The sequence below is a fragment of the Taudactylus pleione genome, unplaced genomic scaffold (genome assembly GCF_031769625.1).
Source record: "Taudactylus pleione unplaced genomic scaffold, aTauple2 ptg000652l, whole genome shotgun sequence".
Taxonomy (NCBI): Eukaryota; Metazoa; Chordata; class Amphibia; order Anura; family Myobatrachidae; genus Taudactylus; species Taudactylus pleione.
In genome coordinates, this window is record NW_028285054.1 from 1,039,327 (window position 1) to 1,053,673 (window position 14,347).

At 46.7% G+C, this 14,347-nt stretch overlaps 1 pseudogene; it reads left to right on the plus strand.

Moving 5' to 3' along the window:
* The first annotated feature begins 10,497 nt into the window (after positions 1-10,497).
* Positions 10,498-10,616, plus strand: LOC148478453 (5S ribosomal RNA; annotated as a pseudogene).
* Positions 10,617-14,347: the final 3,731 nt, after the last annotated feature.

The window sequence follows — 14,347 nt, forward strand, 5'->3', positions numbered from 1 at the left end:
AGGGGTGATAACCCACATTTTTTTCCCCTAGGGAATCATATCCTCCTGGGTTGGGGATGTAGTTTGGAAGCCGACGGTCTAAATGCCGACCGCCGGCTTCCAGACTTTTTAATCCCGGCGTGGTACTAATTACAGGCATCGAAAACTCGACGCCTGTCATTAACCAGACGCCGGAAGACCGACGCCCGGCATACCGAACGAAGGTAAGCCGGGCGCGGGCTGACATGGGGGGGAGGGTTAGGTTTAGGTCTCCCGGGGGGACATAGGGTTAGGCACCCCCCCAGGAGGGTTAGGGCTATGCTAGGGGAAGGGGGGGGTTAGGCACTTAGAGGGGGGATTAGGGTTAGGCACTTGGGGGTGAGGTTAGGGTTAAGCACCCCTAAGGGATGATTTTGGTGGCAGATTTTGCTGGGATCCTCATGCTGTTCATCTCTCTGTACTGCGTTGAACCAGGCTGTGAGCACTGTTACTTGGTTCACTGATTTTATTTCTTGATTTAGTTTTATATAAATATATATTAAAACACCAGCTGCCAGCTGGAAAAACAATCTAAACCTCTCCATCTAACACACTGATAAGGGCCTGCTTCATTACGGATGGCATCTGCGAATGCAATAGCGATTACGCACGCAGTTCATCTGCAATAGTATGCTAATACATTGCGAACACTATGCCATCGCATAGCTACATAAGGACGCCCAATTTACCTTACACACATCCGTAATGTTTAGCAAGACTGCGAAACCATCGGTAACATGGAGTACCATCGCAGCCTCACGCACACTTGCACAAGGTCTGACCTTATTCAGGAATTGCTAACTTCATCGCACACTATGAGTAGTCAGGCTGCTTATGGCATCGCAGTGTATAATTTATGCACGCCCCTGCAACGGCGTTCAAACGCACTGGCACGCCTGTGTTTCTTCGACCCCCCGTCAACACTCATAAACGGCACTTCCTGTCAATCACTCTGGGTCTGTGTAGTCTCTGCGATCGCAGTCCCAATCAGTGACTAGTTTGCGCACTGCGATGCATACGCACATGGCAATGATCGGCTGATTGCGTGCGTAATCGCAGTTGCGATCTTGCTGAATCAGGCCCTAAGTAAGTATGAAACACTTATCACATAGAACATATTACCAGCCTACTACACGAACACCCCCATAAATATAATAGTATTTGGCCTGGTTATTGCACTTAGATGCCCCAACCAATGGCAGAGCTAGTGAGTGGTGGGCTTAGGTGCAACAATATGCTTTTGGGACACTCCAAATGAAGGACTTTTTGTGCGTGCTGAAGGTGTACGCTCAGAAAGGGGGTGTGACCTCATGGGAAGGGACATGATTTTGAAGCACACAGGGTATCAGTATTATTCATGTAGAATGAAAATAGGAATAATGCAGCACCAGGGCCGGTGCAAGGTTTAAGGGCGCCCTAGGCAAAGGTTCAGAATGCCGCCTCTGCTTCCCCCAAACCCTCCACCCAGCTCGCAGACAAATACACTACACCTCCCTAATAGTACACAGTCACAAAACTAAATAATTGACGGTGCTGCGCTCTTGGGTGTCAGTTTACTTCTGACACAGGGATATAGACACGCAGCACACATCACTTACCAGCCTGTCTGACTGTCTCTCAGCATGCAGTAGCTGCTCCCAGCCATCACAGCTCCTCATCTTAGAGACTGTCTCATCTAGGGGGCTGAGCTACTGTGTGCCTGGCTGGGACCCGAGTCAGGGACGGGGAGAGGAAGAAACAGCAGGGGACGGGAGCTGTCCTGTCGGGCTGGCTGTGTGAAGAATGACAGCCTGGACTGCACAGCACATGTGGCTAGACCTGAGAGCTCGGGAAGGCAGTGACTGCACCTGCTAGCACCCGCAGTTACCGCCAGCATCATGTAGATGAATGATGTTTCCATCAGAGACATCCTTCATCATTCTGTAGTATGGTGAGTGTGATTCATTAAAGGATGGAAAACTCAGCTTTCCACTTCTCCTTGTGTTCAGATTCGCCAACTCAGGATAGCGTACTCTGAACACCGTCACAAAGTGGGCAAGGAAGTTGCTTACCTCCCTGTATTCTGCCCACAGTGCCTGGCCCCTGACGCCGCCCCCTTGATGTCCCAGCAGCCTCCCCTAACCTCAGCCGCCGACACAGGAAGGACCTGCCTTCGCCTCCTGGCTGCTTACCCTGGACCGCAGCCAAAGACAGGCCTTGCCTGGAGCCCTGGATACCGGATTGCATTACCAGAAAGGTAAGTATACATGAATTGGTACTTAACAAAGCTATATATAGCATCAAAGCAAAGCGATATATAGTGATAAGTAACAATTCACTGTTCAAATCTTTATGAATAGACCCCAGTGTTAAAACACACACCACCACCAACCCCTCCCCCAGAAACAAACAGATACACCTCTTTCTATTTGCATAAATATACTATCCTCCTATATAACATTAAAACATTTTTACAACTCCACTGGCATTTACTGTACACCTTCTGAAGGAGGATCTGTGTGGTCAATGTGGAGCTCCAGGGCACAGGAAACGAAAGAGTGGGGATGGCCATTATTCACCGATGGTCATTGGTTCTCCCCCATTGATGGCACAGAGCCCAGTGACGTTTTTTTTTTCCTCCCCAGCGTTTGGACACGGAGCATAGCTCCGTCCCTCAATACGACCCTTTGATTTGTGATAGTTCTGCTGCCCCTTGAGTAGGAGAGCAGGGGTAACCATCGGAGGGACAAAACCATGGATGGTTCCCCATTGATGGTTTCATACCATCGAGTTTCGCCACCAATGATACAATCAATGGTTAACCTACCGATGGCCATCCCTATGAAAGAGATAGGATTAAACTGGAGTGGAAGTGATGGGACTCAGGCTTAGGGTCAGGGATAAGAGGGTGACTTAAAAGAGTAAACAGATAAGAGGAGGGGATGGGATCTTGGGTGAATGAACAGGGTCTCAGAGCGATATAGAAGGGAATATGTAGAAGAATAGTGTTACTCTAGTCTAGAGTGACATGTAGAGGAGGGCCCCCTCTTTTCCTTCAGCCAGACCACCTCCCCCATCTTCTTTGCATAACAGGATTAGAGCGGGCTGTGCCAATCCCGAGCACATGATGGCATGACATCGCGCAGAGGGGGTGGGGCTGCCAGCACCAGGAAGTGCAACATTGCCCAGAGCATCCTGAGGACACTCTGAGTGGTTACACAGATGGCATGGAGCAGCCTGGAGTGTCTAGGCGGCACTGCCATGGCGATAGAAGCAAAGGCCATGAGGCAGCCCTGGTGCCAGTCAGTGGTTTGATGGCACCATTCACACACCCCTAGTTACGGCCCTGCCACTAGCCCTACCGGTAGTTCCGCCTGTGGCCCCAACACACAATTGACTATGTTTCAGCACAATTTTCAACAGGCTCTCTCCTCCTCTGCTTACATTGCTGCTTTGTATAGCAGGGCTGGAATCACCATGATGTAATCCAGGCACCACACCCCTGGTACCTCTTATTATTTGTTTGTATTCCCGTGGCCCCTTCCTCCTTTTTCTTTTTGGAGGTGTATGACACCCCCTGCTGCATTTGCGATCACAGCACTGCCAACAAGGCCACAGGCTGGGATAGCCATCACCTTAGCTTGCTCTTGCGAGACCAGTAAATTGCGTCCGTGGACTTGCCACTCCTGGAAAACAGGGTGGACACGCCCCACGTTTCCAGTAACGCCAGCCGTCCCTTGCCCCGCCCCTTAAGTGCCTCTGTCTGTCAATGAGGCAGAGGCATAGAAGGGGCTGCGTGCAATTACGCAGGACCCGTTGTACATATTTGCAGAACGGGTTCTGTGCACGCGCAATTCCTGATAATCGTGAATCTGCGTTTAGCATTGCACTTTCGTACAATGCTGAATTAGCCCCTAAGTATGAGGTCTCTAGTATGAGGCCACCTCATGCTCATGCTTAAAATGTAACCACAATCCCACAAAACTGTTTTCCAGAGAAGGTTCCTATAGTGGAATGTGAGTGTGAGGTAGCTAAGTAAACCCCTTTTTGAAGGATCTGATACAAGACAAAAAGTACAATACAAAGCATAGCATTTATAATTGCTGCAACATCACCGGCTCCGACCATGTATGTGTCCTGCAATCTGTATGGAACATTTTATGTTATCTGTTATCTTGAAGACCGTCTGTCTGCATTGTCACTGCGTGCTCCAGCAGTTACTGTTACTAGAGAAACAGCATTGTCCTGAAGTGTTAATACTTCAATAAGTGGACAGACGGTATTAGTAACAAATACTGCATTTATAATGAACAAATCATAAAATATATACAGAGACTTTGGCATCCTGGAGTCTAGTGCTCCTATAATGGACTCACATGTTATTAGATCAAATAGCATACAATGGAATCTTCACAGTATATTTATATCAACAATAGCAATTGAATGATAAAATAACAGACTTTAAACAATAGATTAAAACAAAAATAAAACAAGAATTTAAAATCAATAACATTTTCACTGTGTGGTGTCCAATGGCAACGCATTTTGCGTATCGCAGTCCACTCCCTCAGGCAGTAGCAGTTGATGAGTTCACCTAGGACAAAAATACAATATTTGCTTTTTTATTTTGGGGAGAGGGGGAGAGAGAGATACACAGAAACTTACTGATGTTGAAGCTACACCACACCATAGTTACCACCTATATCTCATCCTTCTAAGGAGCAGCCACTACAGCCACCCCTGAGGGATCCAGGTCTAAGCATTGCTGAATCTACTGCCCAATTCCAGGTCTGACAAGTACATTTTATGGTGTCCTAAACACAAATCATTAAGTAAATGAAATAGTGTATCCACTACCATGCGATCACAAACAGTGCTCTAAATCAAATTGCAAATGCAATAGAGCAAAGTAACAGTAACTAAGTTCACATGATTGCTACCTTGCATGAGTTACAGGTGCTCCACTCAAATGTTATATCTGTTGGCTCACAAATACAACACCAGATACTTATTCCATTTCCTGTTCAATCTACATCCCTCCTGTCACATTGCACGCACGCAGTGGTACAGGTATGCCGTCGGCATCCCGACTGTCTAATCCCAGCAAGGGTCTATTGACAGGCGTCGAGGTCCCGTTGCCCGGAATACCGATTGAAGGTAAGCTGGGTGGCAAGCGCGGACAGCCGCAGCAGGGGTGGGTTAGGTTAGGGGCTCTGGGGGGGGACGACTTAGGGTTAGGCACCCCCCCCGGGAGGGTTAGGCTAGGGGAAGGGGGGGTTAAGATTAGGCACCCCCGGGCAGGGCTGCCATCAGAAATTGTGGGGCCCGTTATTGAGAAAATAGGCAGGGCCCCCTCCCCGGTGTAAGGGACAGAGGTGGGCGGAATTGTGGATGTGGGTGGAGCTACTTCAGCGGTGAGGGACAGGGAGGGCTGGAGCTATTGGGAGCACAGGGATTAGACATGGTGGGGGGGCGGTGGCACAGGGGGCATGGAAGGCTGGACAAGGGGGGGTACTGGGCTGGGAAGGGTGGCACAGGGCAGGGAAGGCTGTGGGGGCAAAGGGCAGGGAAGGCAGGCTGGCTGGAAGAGGGGCGCAGGGAAGGCTGGTATATTATTGCTAATATTATTATATCATCAATTCATTTTTTTTTGTCATATTCGAGACTTAGACAATTGCGAAAAAAAATACCTTTAAGCACCTTATAAATTTTGGTAGACACAGGCAGCCTGGGAGAAAGAGCATCGGCTGCATTTCCGGAGATAGAGGGGACCCAGGTAGCAGAGCTGCAGACGCAGGATATGCGGTACCGCACATCATCACTGGTGGAATGCACCCGGCAGCCAGAGAAGAAACGAAGAGTGTCGGTGGCATTTAAACCATAGAGCTGGCCACGAGCCAATCACAGCTCGCGGAACGGCAGCCAGCCAATCAGCAGCGGCCGCTGCTGATTGGCTGCTGTTCCACAAGCTATGATTGGCTCGCAGAACTGCAGCCAATCAGCAGCGGCTGCTGCTGATTGGCTGGCTGCTGTTCCACAAGCTGTGATTGGCTCGCGGAACTGCAGCCAATAAGCAGCGCTCGTGGCCGGCAGACTGCTTTTTTCTCTAGCTTCCAATGCATTCCACCACACCTCTGCTACCAGGGCCCCCTCTCTCTCCGGGCCCGGGACTCGAGTCCCCGCAGTCCCCCCCTGATGGCGGCCCTGCCCCCGGGGGGAGGTTACGGTTAGGCAGTGCCCCGGGAGACTTAGGTTTAGGCTGCAGGGAAGGGGAGGGGTTAGGTTTAGGCACTTGGGAGGAGGTAAGGGTTAGGCACCCCCAAGGGAGGGTTAGGTTAGTGAATAATAAAATACTTACCTGTCGGGATCTTCACTGCTGGGTTCCAGTGTCGGGATCCCGTGGGACATCAGCCAGTGAGAGAGATGAGATGCTGCGTGTGCTGGGCTGCAGACGGTCCAGGGAAGCTGCCGCAGTCTCCTCTCTCCCTACATGATGTGACCACTCCCGATCCGCGCCGTGGCAGCCCAGTGCACTGTGTTTGTTTTTAAAAATTTGTTTTGGAGGGGGCGAGACCATACTCTTCCAATTTGGCCATGCCCCCAGTACCCGTGCCCGTTGCCGCTCTAGACGGCCCTGGGCACCACAGCCGCTTGTTCCATAATAACTGCACAAAGCAACTTTGTGTGGACAAAGGATGGAGGAGAAGCAGAAGCCTTACTACAGATATATCGCACTAATAATGTCTACCACCTAAAAAATTTTGGTATTATTGTCTTATTGGCTCATCCATCTCATATTGCAGAGGATGTAAATGTAGGGTTTTGTTTTGCTTTTACAGCAAAAAAAAATTTTTCTACTCAGTATCTTGTAGTATAATATTTAATATTGGCAAATAAAAAGCTGATGCATTATCATGTGATCTAAGGGGCTGATTCGGACGCACTGCTGCTGTCGGAATAAAAATGTATCGGGCGTTCCTGGGTGGTGACACGGATGAGGCTTTTCGGACGCTCGTCTTATGGGCGTGTTAGGGAGTGTAGCGGATACTGGATGCAAGCTTGGATGCTTCATTATTCACATTGGAGGCATTACTCTGACCAAGAATCTGCACCTAGTGTGGGGCTAGTGCAAGTTTCATTAGTGCGACAGATTGTGGCGGCTAAAAAAAATGCACCAAGCTGTAAAGCGGGCGTCTCATAAAGCAGGCTTCTCAGTCCTTGCACATTCATACGCACAGATATACACCAGCAAAGGGTTTGTAGTGGTATTCGCATAAAGATGCAGATGTGCAACTGGCAAACTACGCGCACATGGACGCCACTGCGTGTGACTCCGGATCAGGCGCTAGGTATCTGTATTTTATATTTGCTTACAATGTAAGGGCACATACACAAATGCAGCCTGCCACACAACGAGCCGACAGTAGCCGGTACAGAGATGAGGATATTCTACAAAAAGGGAGAAAAGATAAATGAGTAATATTAGATAAGTTTCATATTTCACATCTCTGTAAGAATGTTTTAGATAATAAAAAAACAGATACATGTATATTGTCTGTCTAACCGGCTTACCCTTCTATAGTCTGATACCAATCTATGGTACAAGGAGCCCTCTGCTTACTCGCTCTTAACTGCAGTAGTCAGTGGGTTATTCTGATGTAAAGCCAGATTATGTACTGGTCAGCAAAATAGAACAATATTGGCCCCCTTTGCAAGGGTGCAGGGAAGATCACCATCAGAGTTGTCAAGGCGTCTGACTCTTGTGTTCCAAAGGTACATTATGTCACACCTCTAGTTGCTACGTGGGCCTCATTATGTTTCTGCTGGACAGAAGCCTGCAGGTGCAACAGACAAATCATTACTCAGAAAAGACAAATTACATACGATTGTTGTAGGAAAGATCTGTGGGTCTGATTCAGAGCCGGACGCTATTTGCGGACGCTCGTTCAGAAAAAGGGGCTGGCTATTTAAATTGAGCGCTCGCTCTTTGCAGTCTGTTGACGCCTCTATGTCTGAGCGAGCGAACGAAACATGCGCTCGCTATTTTGTAAAGACACCCCTTGGCCGCTTGCATCATACGTCATCTCCGCTATTTATTAGATTAATCGAGTACATCGAAAGGCGTATGAACTGCTCGCTATTCTTGTGGTAGCATTTTCCTACCGCAATCATGCGAGCAGTTCAGGCTAAAAGACACCCAAGTGACGTGGTCGATGACGCTGCTTTGTTAATTATGCACACCCTTAAAATGCCCGTTTTGACCGTTTGGCACGCCTGCGTTCGGATCACCACTCCCCGTTTTCAAGCACCTTCCCCTGTTACCACCCACAAACGCCTCATCCTGTCACTCAAAATAGCAGGCATTCGCTATTTTGCGAGCACACGATTTCCGACCGCACTGACTGGTTGGCGCATGCGCAGATGTGCGAACATCGCTCGGAGCGAACGAGCGGCCGCTGACGAGCGGCTCTGAATCAGGCACTGTGTCCACACAAGCAATGTGGGCCAACCCTTTAAATGACATAACTCATACAATATTCCCTCTGGCACCTCCTCAAGTTGTACTTAATATTTAGAGCCAATAGCCTCTTCAAAGACCAGTGCTGCTGGGCAAGTAACAACGGCCTTGTGAGGCTACACCAGTCGCACCTCTCTTGGTAAAAGCCCTGACTTCTATTAGCTTAATATGTATAATATAAAATGTAATTATATCCTGCCTCCGTCATGTGGCGTGGGATCTGGAGCACTTTCCATAGACCAATGGCACGCACTGCTGCGGCAGATGAATGGATGGAGCAACATACAGAAGATGATGCCCTCTGCACCCCAGGACTAAGATTGCAGCAGCTGGGGAAAAAAAAAATGTAAGCAGTCCGCCGGCGGGGGGTGAGAGGTTGTGACCCTGTAAATATACTAGTTACTAGTACAGCTATACTTGGTAACAGGTGTGTTGATTCCGAGTTGTACAAAATAGCGCACACAGCAGCAACTATTGGCGGCCGCCTGTATAAGTTTATGCAAATGCTGCAACAAGCTCCTCCCCTAGCGTACATCCATTCGGCTGAAGGTGAAAGGACTCAGACTCTCGCTTTTAGCGCTCATGCATGCTGTAATACTGATTGGTGCATCCTTCTAAACCACAGTCCTATTGCAGTTGCAGTAACTCTGTCTGACCACGGCCTCCTATGGCTGCGTCTGTGCACGCAGGTGCTTGCATTTACACCCCCGTAACACTCCCATAATACCGACACTAATCGGCCCATTTTTGCGTGCACTACTAGCCACCTCCCAGTCACCATTCAGGAACGGCTATCACTTTTCCAAAGCATTTCTGACACGGCCTGTCCCAAATCGCAACAGCGCCTTTATCCTACAGTTGGTCCCTGTAGCCAATTGGATATGCCCCATTGTGGACTATACTGATTTGTTCCCCACAATACATTATTCCAGTGATGTAGTAATTTGAGACACAGTAATATGAATCATTTTCTGCCTGACAAACTAATGTTCTCCTTGTACTATACAGCACATGGGGCACGTTAGCTGGTGTGTGTGAGGTTACTAGTTTAGCTACTGGTCAGCATCATATGTCACTGATACAATTGTCGTCCATTCACTGGATAAATATTGTACTGTATGTTCTCCCATCTACATCTGTGTTTGTGCTACACTGATTCCATACTAACCGATCCCCTCTGTACACTATTGTATGTGCGGCACTGAGATAGCTCTGATAATGTTACAATGTTGTACTGTCTCCTGGTTACAATGTTACAATGTTAGGTACTGATTAGCCTGACTCTCTGATTTAAACTATTGATAACCAGTTATGTGGCTCTCTGATAAGATATACTAAGCATTCATTATCAGATCACATTGCATATCTATTATGTTAGGATTGTACAATACTATGTCCTGGAGCTGTATTGAGCTTTATATTCGTTATCTGGTTATTTGTATCATCAAATATATCTAGCAATCTGAATCGGTCACCTTCACTTTCTTTTTTTATTACCACTCTGTGTGTTATGACCATGTGATGACTCATTCAATGTACATCCGTATTTCATGTTCATACAAATTATGCTATGTATTATTATATATATTGTTTGGCTAAAATGTATGGTGTCTGCCTTGTGCTCTAGGGGGAATATAATTAGCACTATCCCTACTGAAACATATGGGATTTGCATACCCATGTACAATCATATGAATACTATATAAATGCCGTTTACATGTGATCTGATTATCCCCAGGCACTATTAGACTGACATTACTTATACCTGCATTTAGATCATCTGTTTATATGGCTATATGAATATGATATACATACTTTAGAAGGTAACATAACCAATTTCTTCATTAATCAAAGTATGCTGGTGCAATACTTTGTTTGGAATTTATGTCCATTGTTTAATCAAAGAGGACTTCTCATACTGTTAATCCTACATGATGCCCTCAACTATATACACCAGGACGCCCAATCTCCTGTTTATATAGTTCTACAACCATACCTTACTGAATATGCCCAATCTCGTCTGATCTTGGAAGCTATACAGTATTGGGCCTGATTAGTACTTGGATGGAAGACCACCAGAGAATATTGGGTGTTGTAGGTAATATTTAGGAGCAGAACGGGACTAAGTGTATAATAGCAAGGACATAAGTGATTACATTTGATTTGGTCTATGTTGATTGCAGGATCACCACGGGTACAAAACTTCTGTATGATGTGAATAAGTAATCTAAAATTTAGGAGCACGGTTACCCGGAATTATTTTGAATATTTATTTGGCTGTATCCATTTATTCTATTAAAATGAGGAGATCCGCAGATTTTTAACAATTACTAATAAAGGTTACATTTTATTAAATTTGATTTAAGAGTGCCCCTACAACTAGCCCTTCTTGGCTCTTTGTTTTTTGTACATGTTATAATTTGGGCTTTGGGAGCACCACCAACATGTTATGTTACAATCTCTAAATGCAAAATGAAATATTATATAAATTAATGCCGTAATAATATATGGTTCTGTATGGTGCCAAACCCCCCCCATTTTTTTTAAACTATTGATAACCAGTTACGTGGCTCTCTGATAAGATATACTAGGCAATGTGCTGATTAGCATACATTATCAGATAACATTGCATATCTATTATGTTAGGATTGTACAACACTATGTCCTGGAGCTGTATTGTTCTTTATATTCGTTTTCTGGTTATTTGTATCATCAAATATATCTAGCAATCTGAATCGGTCACCTTCCAATTGTACGGTCTGTTTAAACAGACTGGGGCTAATTCTAATGCTGGCTACACACTGGGCGACACATCGGCCATTCAATTGAACGGCCGATCTATTGTGTGTGTGTGTGTCGGCCAGTGTGTACCAACGATGTCAGTGAATGATTTCGAATTGGCTGTGCAGCTCATCGTGCTGCGTGTATGGGCGGTCAGGCGACCACCTGTATACTTACTGCAGAGACTGCGGGTGACAGACATCACAACTGGGCAGGCACATGTTAATGCCTGCCCAGTTGCGACGTCAGGCACAAAATGTTGGGCGCAACAATTGGTAAAGTGTGTATGCACTTACTAATCTTCAGACAGGATGTGGATCAGCCGGATGGTATATAGGTATAAGTAACTAAAAGATCACATCATTTGTCTGTAGTATGAGAACTAATTGAAAAGTAATGAAACAGACTATTTTTCTGTCCCATAGGCAGATGTGGCAATGCTATGCTGATTATTGGAAAAGCTCATACATTGATGTGTGTGGACCTGCAGTTGGACTGCTGTAATCTTCTTTGTATGGTCACAGTGGAAGATCTTCGTACATTTCGTCATGGCGGATGAGGAAGACGTGTCTGTGAGATTACGTCAGAGATGTGTGATTGAATTATGTGTTAAACATGGATAAAGCAGAAATGAAACTCATGAAATGTTACAGCATGCATACAGTGGAGAAGCAATTAGCCATGCTGCAGTATTTCGGTGGTGGAAGCACTTCAAAGAGGGCAATACACGAGTGACTAACGAAGAGCGTTCTGGGAGACCACCCACCGTGATTACAGATGTCAGTATTGCCAAAGCTGCGATGTTGCAAAATGAAAGGTTAACTTTACGCAAATTTTCAGCTTCACTTGGCATCTCATTCCAACGGGTTCAGCATATTGTGACCAAGGAACTGAAAATGCATCATGTGTGTGCCAGTTAAGTACCCAGAAATCTCACAGAACAACAGATGCGACGACGAGTTGAATCGTGCAAGAACACAGTTGGAATGTCGGAGAGGATACCAGATTTCCTTACATTGATTGTGACATGTGATGAATTTGGATTCTGGATCATATTGATGAATTCACAACAACAGTCCAGGGTATGGAAACATGCGACTTTGCCTCCGCCCAAAATATTCTGTGCGATTCCTGCAGCGTGTAAAGTCATACTTCTGCTGTTCTTTGATGCGCACGGTATGATCCTACAGCGCTGGATTCCCCTTGGACAGACAGTGGTGAATACTATGCAAACGTCCTGAAAACCCATTTGCATGGAGCCATGAGGAAAAAAAGACCACATTTGCTGAAGAAAGTGTTTTGTGCTCCTCCAAGACAATGTTCCTGCTGTTGCATTGGCAGCACTGACTAAAATTAATGGAACACCCTTGATATAGCCAAAACTTATCGCCCTATGATTTCTGGGCATTCCCAACCCTGAAAAAAACAACTGTGTGGAAAGAAGTTCTCAACAGATGAGGAAGTGAAAAATTCCACAGCTGCAACACTAAAATTGCTGTAAAAAAACAGTCCGCTGCACGTCTTTGAATCGTTGTTGAAACGCTGCAAAAATATGAGATACGGTAAGAACTTACCCTTGTTATCTCTATTTCTACGAAGTCCATAGGGTTCCACAGGATACCTTGGGGTATAGGTGATGACGTCAGTCTTCAGGCACCACAGAGTTAAAGTTTTCAGCCTCCCAGGATGCATCTGGGTCCCTCTCCTATACCCCGCCCCGGGCCAAGGCATCTCAGTTACGTCACAAGCCATAGGCTGGAGGAGGAGAAGAAAGAGAGAGAAGAAAAAATCTGGACACTCACAAGAATCACATTCTCACCATAGGGAGACGGAAAAACCGGTGACCAGAATAAAGCCCATCTGCAGTACAGGTGCGACAGGGCGGGAGTCCTGTGGAACCCTATGGACTTCGTAGAAATAGAGATAACAAGGGTAAGTTCTTACCATATCTCATATTTTCTACTTCAGGGTCCATAGGGTATCCACAGGATACCTTGGGGATGTCCCTAAGCAGTATCCTTTAAGGGTGGGGACACTCCTGTGCTGAGAGAAGAATCCGCCGCCCGAAGGAAGCATCCTGAGTGGCAAAGGTGTCAAAAGCGTAATAGCTCACAAAGGTATGGACAGAAGACTACGTAGCAGCCTTGCAGATCTGAACTGCAGAGGCACCACGTCTAGCTGTCCACGAAGGACCCACATACCTAGTGGAATGAGCCCTCACCAAGGAGGGAACTGGAAGACCTTCATGAAGATAAGCTTCTGAAATTGCCATACGAATCCAGCCTGCCAAAGTCTACTTTGAAGCAGGCCAACCCTTTTTACGGAAGCCATAGAGGACAAACAAGGCGTCCGGCTTCCTAAAAGAAGTGCGGTCAACATAAATTCTCAATGCCCGCACAACATCCCAAGTGGCGTCACCCACTGAAAGTCCAGGTGAATTGAAAGCCAGCACAACAATTTCTTCATTGATGTGAACACTGGATACCACTTTGGGAAGGAATCCCGCATGAGTGCGAAGCACCGCCCTATTCCTCTGAAAAATCAGCAAAGGGGGTCTACAAGAGAGAGCCCCTAAATCCGAAACCCTTCTGGCCGAGGCAATGGCCCGAAGGAATATGGTTTTAGCTGTAAGCCATTTGAAGTCCACTGAGCCCAGTGTTTCAAACGGCGGTCCCCGGAGAACTCGGAGGACCACATCCAAATCCTAAGACACCACCGGTGGAACAAAAGGTGGCTGAATGCGAAGAACACCTTGCATAAAAGGTGCGCACATCAGAGAGCGCAGCAATCCTATGATGAAACCAGACTGACAGGGCAGACACCTGCACTTTCAGAGAAGCCAGGCGAAGCCCATGATCCAGTCCAGCCTGTAGGAAAGCCAACACCCTAGACAGGCGGAACTCCCTAGTGGAATACCCTCTAGGTCTACACCACCGGAAGAAAGTATGCCACACACGATGGTAGATTCTTGCCAAGGAAGGTTTACGAGCTCTTAGCATGGTTTGCACCACAGAGCCAGAAAACCCTCTGGACTTTAGCATGACCGTTTGA